Source organism: Caretta caretta, chromosome 9, assembly GCF_965140235.1.
Source record: "Caretta caretta isolate rCarCar2 chromosome 9, rCarCar1.hap1, whole genome shotgun sequence".
NCBI lineage: Eukaryota > Metazoa > Chordata > Testudines > Cheloniidae > Caretta > Caretta caretta.
Window position 1 is genome coordinate 19,535,160 of NC_134214.1, and position 17,012 is coordinate 19,552,171.

Below are 17,012 nucleotides of genomic sequence, written 5' to 3' on the forward strand. Positions count from 1 at the left end.
AAAGCACACAAAGTACACTGAATCTGCTGGCCCCTAGGTAAGCACAGAGAGATGTGCATCCTGATCTGGGGCTGGTGCTTTGCTACCAAAGTGGGCATGATTCAAGACAATAGAGGGCTACTCAGGGACAAATGGACCGTGTATCCAGTTCTCTTTCTGACCAGGCGTACTATCTACTGTAAAGAGTGGACATGGTCCAGCTCGCTGTAAAGTTGCACATCTGACTTTGCTGTTTCTACAGGACCTCAGCTCATTGTCTTGTCAAGAAGGTGTTCTGCAAAGCTGCCCACAGTGCTTGTGGCCTGCTGTGTGTTTCTGTTATCCAGCAACACTGTGTTGGTACCCAAGATCATGATGCCATGAGCCCACAACTAGCTGTGAATGGTGTGGCCTGTCCACTATTTTATAGTGGCTCTCACCGCACCATCTGGTTCAGTAATGACTTCCTTGGTAGTCCTCACTAATACACATCCCCCTGTATTGCAAATGGACACTGTCTCCATTAGACAGCTGCCTGCACCCTGTTGCCATGGGGTCTACTGTCCTATCATCACAGTTTGCTCCTGGATTTTGCAGCCACTACTAGCTACAATGCTTGCCAGCAGGAAGGAATGCATAGCATGGACAGATAACTCACTGTTGCTCTCTTCTGATGGACATCACTTCTGTTTGATGAGGGTCTGATAATTAGAGAGCATTCCTCTGTTGTAGAGCTTTTTGGAACCTGACTTTTCCCCCGTTAGTGCTTGGTTCCATTGGAAGAGGGGGAAGGGCAGAAGCAAGGGATGAGTAGCCCATTAACTGTGAAGAAAGAACATACAATTTACACTTTCTCGTCACTGAGAAGGAATAATTTACATAGAAATCATGGCTCTGTTATGTCACACCGGGGTGCGGAGAAGTTAACATACCTGGATGCAGTGGGTATGGCAACTCAAAAGTAGGGTGTGGCCAAAGGACAATCTCCAGGCTCCTCCCACTAATAATGACTGTCCTACATAGGGTGTTGCAGGAGGAGTACATGTGAAAGTAGACAGAGACTGCCTAAAAGTACCAAGCAGTACAAACTGTGACTTGAGCATGTGCAATGGAAGGCAGGGAGATAGCTTTTGATAGACACCTGCATTCCACTTGTTGCTGCATGCAACTCTTAAATACTTCTCTCTTGGGACCCCTTGGTCCTGCATTGGTATGTGTGGCAGCCCATGTGATTGCTGCTTTGGATGCATTTCTTCCACATCCCTTCACTATGACCAGTGCTTCCTTTATTCCAGAGCTTGCTTGGGCTGAGCACCAGCACCTGCTACTTGCCTCATCAGTTATGAAAGTAAAAAAAAAATTGCTTGAGCCCCAGCGCCTCTTTCATTACAAATTAAGCACTGACTATGATACATCAGACCTGGGATTTAATGGGAGCAGGAGCAACAGCATTTGAATGAGTCAAAGTATATTTCTGTGCATGCTTGTGTGCCTTGTTGGTGCTTTTTTTGCACTCAAGGGGACAATAGAACTATCTATGAGAGATACGTGGCAATGGTTGGGATCTCTCTATCACTCTCAGGGCCAATATGCACCCCTTATTCACATTTGAGTAATTCTTACAAATGTGAGAATTCCCACTGAAGAACACCGAAGCCAGCAGGGATTACTCACATGGCTAACAGTTGTAGGATCAAGCTTTCTCCTTTCCCATCTCTCTCAAATACATTTACTTAATGTTTCAGACAACTTGCAATAGACAGGTCCCAAACTGTGACCTTAGAAAGCATTTGGCAACATACTAACACCTTAGCTATCTGTTATTACAGGGAATAAAGGCGTTTTAAGAATAAACTCCATTAACATGCTCGTTTCTATTATATGCCCCCAAAACACTTCAGTTCTTCCCTTTGGAATAAAAGCTGGACACCTTTTGTATACAATTTAGAATTTTTCATGAACATGACCTATGTGTGTGGGGGAGAAGAATTCAGTCTGCAAAGAGGTATGTTTACTTACAGGTTTCAGAGTAGCAGCAGTATTAGTCTGTATTCGCAAAAAGAAAAGGAGCGTGGCAACTTAGAGACTGACCAATTTATTTGAGCATAAGCTTTAGTATCCCGTCACTAGATGTCTCTGTGCGCTGTTTAGAATTCCAGGCAGGGTGTGGTTCTTGGCAAATAAAGAAGAGAAAGCTGGAATTCAAGCAATGTGGAAGTAGGTTATTTTGTGGCTGAAGTTATAGTTTTTTTGTTTAGTAAACATCTCCTGCTTAAGAATAGTTGTGATTCCATATGCCATACCACTGATCTGCATTTGTTTGCCTACTTCTCTGTTCACTCGGTTCAGAAACCCAACATCATTTCAAATCAGTACCAGCTTTACAATGGCGCCATGGCACCAGGCCCATGCTCAAAAGGGGCCCCGGCCCAGCCCGCTCCACCTGTGCTGTGCCCGGAGAGCTGGCTCCTCTCTGCCCCTTGGCTCCTCCCACCACATACACTACTTGCTCCTCTCAGATGTCTGGCCAGGGCTTCTCTCTGCCCCTAGCCCTGCCTGCCGGCCCCTCCCTGGCCCCTCCCCACTGCTTGCTCATTTTGGCCAGCTGAGGACTCCTCTCTGCCCCCATCACTGGCAGGACGCTGCCAGCAGAGCTGGGGAAAGAAAGGAGCCCTCAACTGCTGCCACTCTGGGCCAGTGACTATACTCTTTGGGCTCCCCAGAGGCGGGCCTGCCTCTCCCTGCAGCTCTGCAGAAGCGGTAGGCTGGCGAAGTTGGAGGCTGCCTCCCCGCCCACTCCCCCCACCCCCGCCCATGCAAGGAAACGCTTCCTCCACCGCAAGCACCATCAGTGCCAGGTGGTAGGACTGGGTGGTGCCCCAGGGCACGGGGCCGCTCTGTGCTCCCAAGCTTCAGCACTGTGCTGGGAGGGGGGATCCCTGCTCTACACTGGTTCGGCAGGGCATGGGGGAGTGGGTCTGTGGGCAGGATGCTGGGATGTGAGGAGATGGGAGGCACTGGGCCGTGGGGGAGGTTTGTGTATTTTGGGGTGCTAGGCAGTGTGGGTCTGTTGGGGGGCGCTGTGTAGTTGTGGTGGGGGGCCTGTGGGGAAGGGTACTGGGCAGTGGGGGTGGGGGAAATCTGTGCATGTTGGGGTGCTGGGCAGTGGTGGGGTCTGTCTGGGGTACAGGGCAGGGGTAGTGGTGTTCAGGGCACTGTGTGTGGGGGCGGTGCTGAGCACAGCGGGTTCAGGGAGTGCTGGGTGTAGGGCAGGAGCGGCTCTAGGCACCAGCAAAGCAAGCATGTCCTTGGGGCGGCACAATTCCAGGGGCGGCATTCCGGCCACCCTTTTTTGCTTTTGCTTGGGCAGTTGCACTCTCGGAGCTTGGGGCAGCAAAAAACCTAGAGCTGGCCCTGGTGGGGGGGGCTGTGTGGTGCGGCATGGACCCACTCCCACGGGGAAGGGGCATGCCAGCAGCACAGGGCTGCGTGGGCCAGTTTGTAAACAGTGCAGTCACACTGGGCGGAGCGGAGCCGCCCTGGCCCTTCCATGCCCCTGGCCGGCCCCTGACTCCAAGGTCCAATCTCCCTGCGCCATGTTCCATTGCCCCCATAGGGGCCCACAAATATGTTCGGAGCCGGGCCCACAAAAAGTTAATCCGGCCCTGTTTCAAATACATATATTCTCCTACTTTAAGTGAATTTTTGTACTTCATTCTGTGACCTTGTTAAGGCGTTGCAGCTAATGGTTTGCTTCTATAAATTCAGAAGACCCCTGCCTTTTAATAGACCTACATAGGGCAATAGGCTGTTGATGTCAGAGAGCATTAGGGTTGCCAACTTTCTAATTGCACAAAACTGAACACCCTAATCCCACCCCTTACCCGAGACCACGCCCCTGGCCCGCCCTGTCCCCGAGGCCCTGCCCCCCACTCACTACATTCCCTCTCCCTCAGTGGCTCACTCTCCCCCACCCTCATTCACTTTCACTGGGCTGGGGCAGGGGGTTGGGGTGTAGGAGGGGGTGAGGGCTCTGTGGTGGGGTCAGGTTTGGGGTGCCGGAGGTGGCTCCCAGGCTGAGGCAGAGGAGTTCAGGGTGTGGGCTCTGGGGTGGGGCCAGGGATGACTGGTTTGGGGTGCAGGAGGGGGCTCTGGGTTTGGGGGGGGGGGCTCAGGGCTGGGGCAGAGGGTTGGGGCTCAGGGTTGGGGCATGGGCTTACCTCTGGTGACTCCCAGTCAGCATCACAGTGGGCGGGCTGAGGCAGGCTTCCTGCTTGTCCTGAGTCCACACTGCACCCTGGAAGCAGCCAGCAGGTCCAGGTCCTAGGCGGAGGCGTGGCAGGCGGCTCAGCGTGCTGCTCTTGCACACAGGCACCGGCCCCCCCACCCCAGCTCCCATTGGCCAATGGGAGCGCAGAGCCAGAGCTTAGGGCGGGAGTAGCGCATGGAGCTCTGTGCCCTCCCTCTCCCCTTCCGCCTCACACCTAGGAGCTTGACCTGCTGGCTGCTTCCGGGACACAGCATGGAGCCAGGACAAGTAGGGACTAGCCTGCCTTAGCTCCTCAGCACTGCCGACCGGACTTTTAACGGCCCAGTTGGCGGTGCTGACTGGAGCAATCAGGGTCCCTTTTCGACCAGGTATTCCAGTCGAAAACCGGACACCTGGTCACCCTAATTAGAGCATTCTGTTCTGATCCTGTCTGCTTTTGTCACAGTGTTGTCATTTGAATCTGGTGGATAATAAGCTTAAAAAATGATAATGAGATAACAGGCTATTAGAGATTTTTCAATGTCTCTGTGTTACTATAAATAAACGTACCTGTGAAAACCAGGGTCTCATTTTGCTGTAGGCAGGTAAGAAACAAAGAACAATATTTGACAGAGACAGACCCAGTTGAAAAATGTGGATCCAGGTTCAGATCCAGATTTCAACCCCCACAAAGTTACGGGGTTGTATGGATTTGGGGTTCCAGATTGTGCCATCTTTATTTTAATATTTAATCCATGTATTTGTAAATTGGGGATTAAATGTGTCGTTTTGGTAGGAACAGAAAAGCAGATCACCATTTTTACAGTTTAATTTAAATCAGTTTTGTAGGCAAGGGATCATAGGGACAGCAAAGGAAGAGCATCATTTCTTAGACTATTCCCAGTAGAGTATACCTGCTCCCATGCTGGCATTCTCTTAGAGCGACCCTGTTTGTAAACATCACAAGTATAACTCTTACATTCAGGCTTACCAGCCTGTAGAACCTGACATGTGAGGGTTTGTGTTTGTTTGTTTTTTAGGAGTCCTTATTCACCAAGTTTTCAATATGGTTTTAGTCTTAATCTAGTCATCTTTGTATAAAATGGAAAAAGGCTTTTGCTAAAACTAATTTGTTTAAGCATCCACAACCCTGTAATCCATATTTTATAACTAAATCTACATATATCTTAGTACTTTTATAGCCCCACCCCCCCCATTACTGTAGTATCTGAGTGCTTCACAGTCTTAAACGTATTTACCCTCATAACACCTATGTGAGGTAGAGCAGTGCTGCCTGTTATCCCATTTTACAGATGGGAAACTGAGGCATAGGGAGACTAAGGCTCCTATAGGAAGCGTGTGGTAGAGCAAGGGACTGAACCTAGGACTCAAAAGTTCAAGACTAAACCACTGGACCATCCTTCCTGTGAATGTGTTCTTCAGAGCTATACAGAATTTCAGTTTTATCAGCCCCTTTAAAATAACTTTTAAACAGTTAGAGGCCCATCAAAGTCACAGCTAATGAGAAAACAGAAAACATTTCACAGGAAAAATTCATGAGCTTGTTAACATTTTACACATTTTCTGACCAGATCTCCAAAAAAAGGAGTACTTGTGGCACTTTAGAGACTAACAAATTTATTTGAGCATAAGCTTTCGTGATCTAGTTACATTTTGAAATGTAGGACTTCCTTTTTGAGGGAAACATTAGGATCTAATATTATCTTCTTTTCTCTTTTTTCACATGCATTGAAGAATCCTCAAGAGATTTTTTTTTCTCTCAAAGCACACTAGATGCAGCCAAATAATGAAAAAATCAACTTCAAAACTATATTGGAGAATAAACAGCTCAAATTGTATTGGCTCCTATTTGTGGGGTCATAATATTCAGTACTTGTAAATATTTGGGTGGTTGTACTGTATTCATGAAATGTTTGTTCAAATTAGAAATTTCTACTGGAAGTGCATTACTTGTCCTTTGGTATTTTCTTTTTTAAAAGTTTCACTCATCCAGTTAGACCAGAAACAAAACATATATTTTGAATGACTGTTTTCTATGCTTTTCTAATACCAAATATTTAATATAATTGCTTGATACTTCACAATTACTCTATAGACTGTTAAATGTTCACTCATTATATATTTTCAACTACAAAATGTATTTACAAAACACAAGACTAGTTTTCAAAACATTTACTAAACAAAAAAATCAAATTCACCAAATGTTGTATTAGATTAATACTATTCAGCCAGCCTTAATGGTAATATTTCATGTCATGCATCAGGTTTATTCCTGGTGCAACTCCAGTTCTATCAGAGAAGTTACAGAGGGCTGAATTTGGCTGTAAGACCTATTAGTCTATGTTACCCTCTCCTTTGAATGATATTTATTTTTTCACATAGCATCCTGTTTGCCCTGTGCACACTACAGCTGCATATTGAAGCAGCACAGAAAAGACTTTGGGGATTTCCCTACAATATTACCGAAATCTCTTTCCTGGTTAGTATTCTGCACCACCGTCCCATTTAGCAGACATTTCCCCTTCTCCAAGATTTCGATAGGCTACATTTATCTGCATGGAGCAGCAATCAACATTTATTTGCCCATGTATTTATATAACTCGAATCTTTCTGTATCTACTGCCTCATTATTTGCTGTTCCTCCATCTGAAAATGTTGCTCTTTGTGCCATCATCCAAGAAATACCGTGTTTATGTGTGTGTGTGTGTATGCATGTGTGTGGAATATATGATGGTGTGGTGTGAAGATGTTAACAGTATGGTTGGAAAATGTTTACATTACTCTGGGAAAGCCATAAGCGTGTTATTTCTGTCAGCCCAAACAGAATCTAGTCGACCCTCTGTTTAACCCCATGGGATACTTGGTTTATGTCACATGTGTTACAATTGTGGATATGTTTGAGAGTTTAAAAAAAAAATTATTTGAACTATTTTTTGTATCCCTCCACTTGTAAAGCCAGTCTGCCTTTGAAACATAAAATCCTATTCTACAGACCTTGGAGGAAGAGAGAGAATATATATAACAAATACAATTTAGTAACTTCTAAAGGTGATCTAAAAGAGCTATATTATATATCAAGAGATCATGAATTTAGTGTCTGGTATTTTATGACATACCTAAGAAAAGAATTACAACCCTTGTACCACAGACAAACTGGGATTATTATCTTCTTTCCAGGAGTATAAAGCACCCATTTCTAGCCATGATGGTTTCAGAGCTACTGTAATTTACATCTGTTACTGGCCCAGAATTAATTATTACCCAACCTGCACCAGACCAGTATAATTTTGAGGGTCAGTTTCATAGTACGTGGGAAAGCAGAGTTTATATATAAACTACTTACCTCAAAAATGTTTTCCATATATATATATATATATATATGGAAACTCTGAAAATTGTTCAAAGATCTGGAAGGTCAGAAATAGATTCGGTAGAAAGGTATTAGTTGGCAGAGTACAGGTGATTCATACATTGTAAATGTAACTTATCACATATTTACCACGTGGATGATATCACCATATATATGTAGTATTATTATCCTAACACACATATGCAAACAATCAAAACTGGGGGCAAAATCCTGACCCCATTGAAATCAATGTCAAATCTCCTATTATTTACAAAGGTGAAAGATTTCACCCTGGGTCTCTTCCATCATTGATCTGGGTATTGTTTTGCTCTAATAATAATGTATTTCCAGAATGAAAGATGAAAAAGATCACTCTCTTGGAGCAAATTTTTCACACAGTAAGCCAAATTTGATTTACTTAGTACAGTGTTTCTCCACCAGAGGATTGCGACCCCAAACAACAGTCATGAAAAGTAATCAGAGGGATTACAAGGCATGTTGAAAATTGTATTACAATGTAAGGCATAGAAAATCCAGCTGCCCCACTCCCCATACACCTTTCCCCTCCAAGGTCAAGTATTTTCTGTCAACCTCTCAAAACACACACACAGATAAATTATGTAGGCTTATCATTGCTATCGTTGATACATTTTTTACGCTTACTTTTATAATAAATGTGAGGAGTCATGAAAATATTTTACTTTGTATACAGGATCTGAACAGATTGAGAAACACTGACTTAGTCTTTCTATAAATTTGTAAATTAAATATCCATTTCTGTCTGAGGCCAGTCTGTTAGTCATGCTGGCCTTCCTATCGTAGAACAGTTTGTTACCATAATCATACTGTTCTTTGTCTAATGTCTAACATATAAACTCTCAAAGTGGTTTTAAAATACAGCTCCCATATTCTGATGTTGAACCACAGAATGACTTGTTATAAGCCCCCAATTCAGCAAAGGATTTAAGCATGTGCTTAAATCCGTTGATTGCACTTAATCATTAAGGCCTCGATCCTGCTAATTGACATCATTCAGGAGAATCCCCACTGAAATCCATGGGGCTCCCCCTGGGTGCAGGGGCCTGCTTATCCAGAATAAATTGCAGAACTAGGGTTTCAGAATCTAGCCCCAAACCCATTAAAGTCAATGGAAAGACTTCACTGACTCCAGTGGGCTTTGCTCCAGGCCCTTGGAGACCAAAACATAAAGCAAAATTCAGGGGCTGTGAGCCCCATGTAAACTTGAAGAGAAAAAGGGATTGGGGGGAGAGCAAGTAAGTTTTCATACAATTCCAGCGACAGTCCCTGTCTATACATAGTCTTGGATGGATTCGATTTTTATTGTTAAATGTCAATAAATGTAGATTTCACTGTAGAAACAAGCTGATGAAAAAAATAGTTCCACCAATGATAATTGAAGTTTACAGCTAGGCAAAGTAAGAAAAATACTGCTTGAGAAATAATTAGAGTGTGATTTAAGGATATTTACTTTTTATATTTTGACATGTAATGTTGACTATTTGTGTCATCAAACTTTTTGAATCTTAACATCTACTGTCATTACATAATTACTGACACCCCCATTCCCAATAGTCTGACACCCCCCACTCAGAATTTCCCACAACTGTGAAAATGTAAATGGCTAAAAATAAATTTTAAAAAGCTTAAAAATCCATCATTTTGTGCACTGTGAAAATTTAAATTTATGAAAAGCTTAAAAATAAACATTGATATTATCCATCTAAGTTAACAAAAAAATAAAAATCTAATTCTGCCAACTCTAGCTGTATCGTATTTTTTCTGATGACACCATACCTAGAATATTGTGTTCAGTTCTGGGTGACGCAATACCAAAACGTAACATATAAGCACACTGTATGGGACTGATGGAAGCTCAGGAGCAATGATCCATGGGTTTAAAGGATTCATCTATTATGTGAGATAAAAAGAGTGACTCATGTAAAATATGTGTAGCTTGGCTAAACTACCATGAGGAGAGGACATGATATTGGTCTAGCAGTGTCTGAAGAGCCAGCACAATGGAGAGGAGGAATTGTCTGGGTGCTACACAGAAGTATAACTAGGATTAGTGGGATTAAAGGGAAAATACAGTTGAATATTAAGAAAAAAATATTTCCCAATGGAGAGAATATCTACACAGTAGACTACAATAGCCTCCTAAGGGAAATATTAGAAGCTGTATCATTTGACATCTTTGGATATGTTGCAATAAAAAACCCGCAGCACCAAGTTCAGAGCCTTGTTCAGCTGACTCAGACTCCTGGGGCTCAGGCTGCAGGGCTAAAAATTGCAGCATAGACATTTGGGCTCAGGCTGCAGCCCAGGCTGACAATTTCAGAGCCCCAGCTCCAGCCCAAGCCCGAGCCTCTATGCTGCAGTGTTTAGCCCCTCAGCTCGAGCTCTGCAAACCCGGGTCAGCTGACTTTGTACAGCCACAACCATGCTGCATGTCTTTTTTTATTGCAAGGTAGACATTCCTTAAATGCTAGAAGCATCGGCAAAGAATTAGAAAATATACTGTGGGATACACTCATACAGCTATAGATAGATGGATTGGGTAACCTAAAAGATCTTTATTTAATTTCTAATCTTTATAATTGTATGTACTTACTTTTAGGGGCTATTTCTATTCCAATCCCTCTCCATCTTTACATAAGATCAGTTACTACAGTCATGGGTTCACTAGAAATGCACACATTAGATAGGGTTGGTAGATAGATTCGATAAAATATAAAGATTGAATTCAGGTTCCATTTTATGGCCAGGTTTTGAAAATTCTTCCACACCAAGCAGAATTTAAAAAAATCCTGGTAATATATTTGTCCTGTACTTGTACAAAGTAGCTCAAGTACTGCTTTTCTGTAGGAGTCCAGCATTATGGTTAAAACTCCATAATCTGATCCCTTGAGATTTTTCCAAATATAATTCTTACATTCCAAATTGCCTTTGGGATAAACTCATTCAAAGTAAATCTGTCAGAAGGAAAATTTGAATGGGTTTCCCAATCAGATCCCAAAGGTACAGGCGGTGTCTGATTCCAACTGTGTCAAATACATGGTATTAGCAAAAATGCTGCTGCAAAACAGGATGTTTAGCATTGCAAGGGTTAGCAGCAGTAAGGCAATCTGGTGGCAGTGAAGTGGCCAGGAAAGCTGGTTAGTTCATCAGGGCCTTTAGGAATTGGAGAAATCATTAAGTTTGGCCTTTTATTAAATCCTCTGTGCTGGCCTTTTAATATTCGCAGCCTGTTTCCTAGATTATCTAAATCTTAGTTAGCCCAGTCACAATGTATTTCTGTTTTAAACACACACGATTGCAGCTTTACATTCTTGTTTCTCTTGGTATTAGAGACCATTCATCTTTACATTTCTCAGTGGTTTAAAAATGAAACATTTTTCTGAACCATTCATTCCAGGCTCACTTCATTCTTGAGTTCCCATCAAAGTCAACAGGTTACACTTCAATGGGAGCAGGAGTTCTATGTCCTCAGACATGCCTGCAAGTCACAGCCCTGCACTGGGGGCAGTGGAGAGCTGCACAATCCACAGAGAAGTATCAGGAGTCTTTCTCCGTACACCTGAATGTGCACCCTGGAACTCCAGAAGGCAGAGGCAAGGTGCCTACTGCTGCACCTGTTCAGGAAGTACATTTTCTCCACTTCCTACAGTTGGCCAGCTCTGCTGGCTGGTGCATGAGTGGGTAGAGCTGTGACCCAGCCTCCTCCTTGTCCCTCCATGCCTGGGAGTAGGGAAGGAGCAGTCACAGAATCAATCATAGAATCATAGAATATCAGGGTTGGAAGGGACCTCAGGAGATCATCTAGTCCAAGCCCCTGCTCAAAGCAGGACCAACACCCACTAAATCATCCCAGCCAGGGCTTTATCAAACCTGATCTTAAAAACTTCAAAGGAAGGAGATTCCACCACCTCCCTAGGTAACACATTCCAGTGCTTCACCACCCTCCTAGTGAAAAGTTTTTCCTAATATCCAACCTAAACCTCCCCCACTGCAACTTGAGACCATTACTCCTCGTTCTGTCATCTGCTACCACTGAGAACAGTCTAGATCCATCCTCTTTGGAACCCCCTTTCAGGTAGTTGAAAGCAACTATCAAATCCCCCCTCAGTCTTCTGCAAACTAAACAATCCCAGTTCCCTCAGTCTCTTAGTCATGTGTTCCAGTCCCCTAATCATTTTTGTTGCCCTCCACTGGATGCTTTCCAATTTTTTCACATCCTTCTTGTAGTGTGGGGCCCAAAACTGGACACAGTACTCCAGATGAGGCCTCACCAATGTCAAATAGAGGGGAATGATCACGTCCCTCGATCTGCTGGCAATGCCCCTACTTATACATCCCAAAATGCCATTGGCCTTCTTGGCAACAAGGGCACACTGTTGACTCATATCCAGCTTCTCGTCCACTGTAACCCCAAGGTCCTTTTCTGCAGAACTGCTGCCTAGCCATTCGGTCCCTAGTCTGTAGCAGTGCATGGGATTCTTCTGTCCTAAGTGCAGCACTCTGCACTTGTCCTTGTTGAACCTCATCAGATTTCTTTTGGCCCAATCCTCCAATTTGTCTAGGTCCCTCTGTATCCTATCCCTACCCTCCAGCGTATCTACCTCTCCTCTCAGTTTAGTGTCATCTGCAAACTTGCTGAGGGTGCAATCCACGGCATCCTTCATTAATGAAGATCATTAATGAAGATATTGGACAAAACCGACCCCAGGACCGACCCCTGGGGCACTTCACTTGTTACCGGCTGCCAACTAGACATGGAGCCATTGATCACTATCCGTGGAGCCCGACAATCTAGCTTGCTTTCTATCCACCTTATAGTCCATTCATCTAGCCCATACTTCTTTAACTTGCTGGCAAGAATACTGTGGGAGACAGTGTCAAAAGCTTTGCTAAAGTCAAGGAACAACACGTCCACTGCTTCCCCCTCAACCACAGAGCCAGTTATCTCATCATAGAAGGTAATTAGATTAGTCAGGCATGACTTGCCCTTGGTGAATACATGCTGACCGTTCCTGATCACTTTCCTCTCCTCTGAGTGCTTCAGAATTGATTCCTTGAGGACCTGCTCCATGATTTTTCCAGGGACTGAGGTGAGGTTGACTGGCCTGTAGTTCTCCAGATCATCCTCCTTCCCTTTTTTAAAGATGGGCACTACATTAGCCTTTTTCCAGTCATCCGGGACCTCCCCGATTGCCATGAGTTTTCAAAGATAATGGCCAACAGCTCTGCTCAGTCCCTGAGCTCCAAATAGCACTAGTACTGTAGTTGTGCCTGATCCTTACTCTTAGGACTATGCAGTGGGCACCTTTCTCCACCTTGCATGGTCTAGGTTTCTGCACACAGAATCAAGGAATCAGACAACAGCAACAAGTGTTCAGAGCACCAAGAGCACTCCTTTCAGCCTGCATCCTTGACCCAAAACCTCTCCCCGTATTTCTTCCAGCTTCAGCCACCATGATTTTAGATGCTGCTTCAGGTTGCATCTCTCTCTTTGGCTTTCCCAGTTTTGTCCATTCTGCCCTCTCTCTCTCTCTCAATCTCTCTCTCACACACACACACAAACACACACACCCCCAATACTCAGCAAAAGCTCCTTAGTGGGTTAACATATTCCTTTTTGTCTTAGGTAGGAGCTTATGCTTACAGTTATGTTAACTGAAGGGTGAGTTCACATCTATCTGTCTCAATGGAGTTTGAAGTCAACCCATAACAAGGTTTCACTCAGCTCATAATGTTACTCTAGAATGAGTAGGAACAAACTGAAGGCTAGATTTTACCTGGACTTTAGCTAAGTACGAAAAGAGGCAGCAGGGACAAGAAGCTTTAAACTGCTCATGTAAAGGATGGGCAAAGAGATACCACTCCCTTAACTTCCACACGGGGCAGTGAGGGGCAGAGACTAATTCTACCTTCCCGCCCTACACACCTTCTAGGGTACTTGTTTCATTGCTGTTGCCACGCTCCAGTGGGAATGCAATAAAAAGTCTTGTGTTACTGTATATGCCCAAGCCAATCACGTAGAGCTAGAGAAGTGCAATGTTAATGGAGCTTGGAATGTCAGGAGCCAAAATCCCTATAGCTGCTTGTTTAATGTATATATTTTTTAAAAAAATAAGCTATTTCCCAGGTGAAATTTATCACTGTTGAGTGATGCCAACTCCTATCAGACCCACTTATGTCAACATCATGCATTTACATGAAAAGGAAGTCAAGTGAAATTCCATGAGAATGAAGTTCACCTATTGTTCCAAAGGATTTAGAATAAACGACAAAGTAAAGAGCAATCACCGAACAGCTGAAAATGTCTGGAGATTCATGGCAGCGCTATACACAAAGAAAAGTAAACAAGCATGGCTTCATTACACAGTTCACTACATTCAGCAGCTGATATGCAATCCCTATTTCCTGGTCACATACAGTATCTCATCAGTGATTTCAGCCCAGAAAAGCCAATAAAATGAGAATGTATTTTGCCAAGGTGAAGTTTTTAAGAGTTACAATTTTAAGTTTCCTATTAGGGATAAGGTAAGACTTATGGATGATATACTGATGTAGAAATCTGTTTAGACAGTAAGGGGTTTTTTTGGCTTTAGGCTGAAATCAGAAGCTTGGTGTAAAGAAAGATTGTTAAAGGTTTTGCAGTACATAAAATAAATCCAACTTATATTTTCAGAGAACCCTCTGGCTGTATTAGAGATGATGACAGTGACAATGAAAAATTTTTGCTTATATTGCTTATATTATTTTCTCATTAACTTGAGTTTTAAAGGAAATCATATTAGTGCCTCCAGAGGATGAGCTATATAAACAAGGACTACAAATTTATCTGTGCATTAAGATAAATGCTATGGTAACAGGTTTGATTGCTGTGGATGCAATTTAAAATCCTATAGGGTGTATTATCCTGAGATAATCACACCCTTGACTCCTTGTATATATCATACCTCTAATCCTGTGGGGCTATGGCTACCAAATAATATCCCTTCCGCCTATCTCCAGATTGTCCTACTACAACTAAAAAGTATCTCTTTCAATTTTAAATAGAACACATCAGTTACGTAATTGTATTTTGATCACTATGAGCTGCAAGTTACTGTGTGGAAGCTGACATCTGGAAAATGTATGAAGAAAGATGGATCTACCCTATTCGATGGCAAAAAGTGGTTCAGCAACTCCCTCAATATGAAAAACATTTTTAATAAAATATTAGAATTCAACATGGGTCTTTGAAGTCAGATGTCATTTCTCTACCAGTGGTCAATATGTGGAATGAATAAATATCTCTGGTCTGACCAAGCCAGAGGGCCAAAGGTGGCTTTAAACCACTTTTATGCCACCTCCTCCCCCTGGTACCCTGGGGCCTTCCAGCTGCCAGTCTGGTCCATGGTGTAAAGTACAGCAGCCTCAAGGTTGCTCTGAACTACATTAACTGTCAATGATTTCAGGGCATCCAGGGATTGCTGGGGTGTAGAGATGCCTCTGGCCAACTTCTTTTCTTTTCCCCAGCCCCTTCTTTTCCAACTTCTTTTCACACATGCCCCACTCTGCCCATGACATGTCCCCTATGACAGGGCCTATCAGGGGCAGGTAGTGTAGGAATCAGTTATGCCGGCTCTGTGTCTGCTGATGACTCCCACACACAAGAATACCCAGCAGGGGAGATACTGCCCAGTTTCTGCCCCTTTCTGCCTTTGTCTATGAATAATAATAACAATCTAAGAAACTGAGAGTTAATGGAGGTGTGTTCCCCAGTCAGGGACTGATCCATAACTCTGAGCACCTGTTAGAAGATTCTCTGCTTCCAAGAGTCCCTTAAAGTGTGGTTCTGTTCTGAAAAGTGACTCTGCACAAATAGCATTGCAGGATTTCATGTGTACTTCCACCCCGGCATATCCAAATTAACTCTGCTCAGTTTACAGATAAAATGCATTGGTGGTGGTGTGCACGCCTAATTATGAACTTAGCGTTATATCTGAAAGCCAGCCAGTGCTCTTTCTGTCTCTTGTATCATTAGCAATAAAGATTCTGGAACTTAGCTGACAGTTCTGTTGTTGATGCATGGGGTCATCTCTCTCTTAAAGCCTGATCCATCCCCTACTGAAGTCAATGTGAGTCCTTCCACTGGATTCAATGGGAGCTAAATCTCTCCCTTAGCGGTGTAGGTTCTGCAATGCTAACATGAGTTCCCACCAGCAAAACCTGTTAGTCACTAACTCAGAAGACTTGACTCTCAGTACAATATGTGGGTAACAAAATTGTTGAGTTAGCGGGTAGTATATTTGCTAACATTTTTCCCAGTACACTATAATGTTATATAAAAGGATTTTTTTTCTTCATTTTGTATAGATTAAAAAATGGGATTCATTCAAATTCATCTCAAATAAAATGTTTATAGAAGTCATGTTTGTAGCCCCCATGAAAAAAAATGAGCTTGAAAGAGAATTGTCATGGTGCATACATGACAGCTGTTCTCACATCTCCCATTTTCCCCATCTCCAAGTTTCATTGATCTATTAAATGAGGTTTGCAGGTTAAAGGAATTCTTTTTTACATACCAGGTATATTTTGCTCTTTACAACAAAGTAAATAGCGCTTGTGGGAAGTGTACACGAAATACTGATACCTGTTCTACCTGTGAAAGAGCTGCTGTGTGTAACAGAAAGAATGCTACATGATGTGGTAGTTATTATAGCAACCACACATTTTAGCTGGTTACAGCTATAAATAGTTCTGTAACAGATCTTGCAGCTCATTACTCAGTGCAGATATTGTTGACCTGAGGTAGCTTTATTGACCTTTTATGCCATCTTTTCCTATTTTTGTTCTTGAGTATGAAGTAGTTGGATGCAGAGGCTTCTACATAGTTCTTAAATACCACGTTCACTTCTCTGTGTCTACAAAATTTGTAAATCCTTGCCTTTAATAAATTAAAGGGTGCCAGGCACCAGGACCCAGTCTTCCCCAGTTCATTTTGATCTCTCTTCATAGCCTTCATTGACTGAATTTTCAGTATTTGTTTTGATCTATTGCTCATTTCAACTGGGAGAGGGAATATTTTATTTTCCACATCACCATATAGTTTTCCACTTATGCTTATTCCATTATTATTGCAAACTCATGAAATTATTCCTTAATGTCCTTCAAGCTTTGCAACTAAAGATTAATCACATCTCACTCTCACTGGTTAAGTTTGCAAACAAGACACAAAGTTGGCAAAAGCAATAACTTTGCACATAGTGAAAAAAGGAACGTGTTAGGTATAAACTTCTACTTTTTTTTTTTTAGCCAAAATCTCTCTTCTCCACTTTTTCATTGCTTTCTTCATGGTGGACAGAGGGTCAAGACTAATCGTATTCTAGATTTCAGGCTTTATAC

General features: G+C 43.0%; 1 long non-coding RNA gene across 4 annotated transcripts in view; it reads right to left on the reverse strand.

The window, feature by feature from the left end:
* LOC125642466 (uncharacterized) overlaps positions 1-17,012 on the reverse strand; it is a 62,833-nt gene that overhangs the window by 14,571 nt on the left and 31,250 nt on the right. For all 4 annotated transcript variants that reach the window (XR_007358415.2, XR_007358416.2, XR_007358414.2 and 1 more), the window contains 2 exons: positions 1,999-2,174; positions 638-801 (listed from right to left, as the gene is read on the reverse strand). This is a non-coding gene — a long non-coding RNA (uncharacterized LOC125642466). The remainder of the gene's footprint in view (positions 1-637; positions 802-1,998; positions 2,175-17,012) is intronic.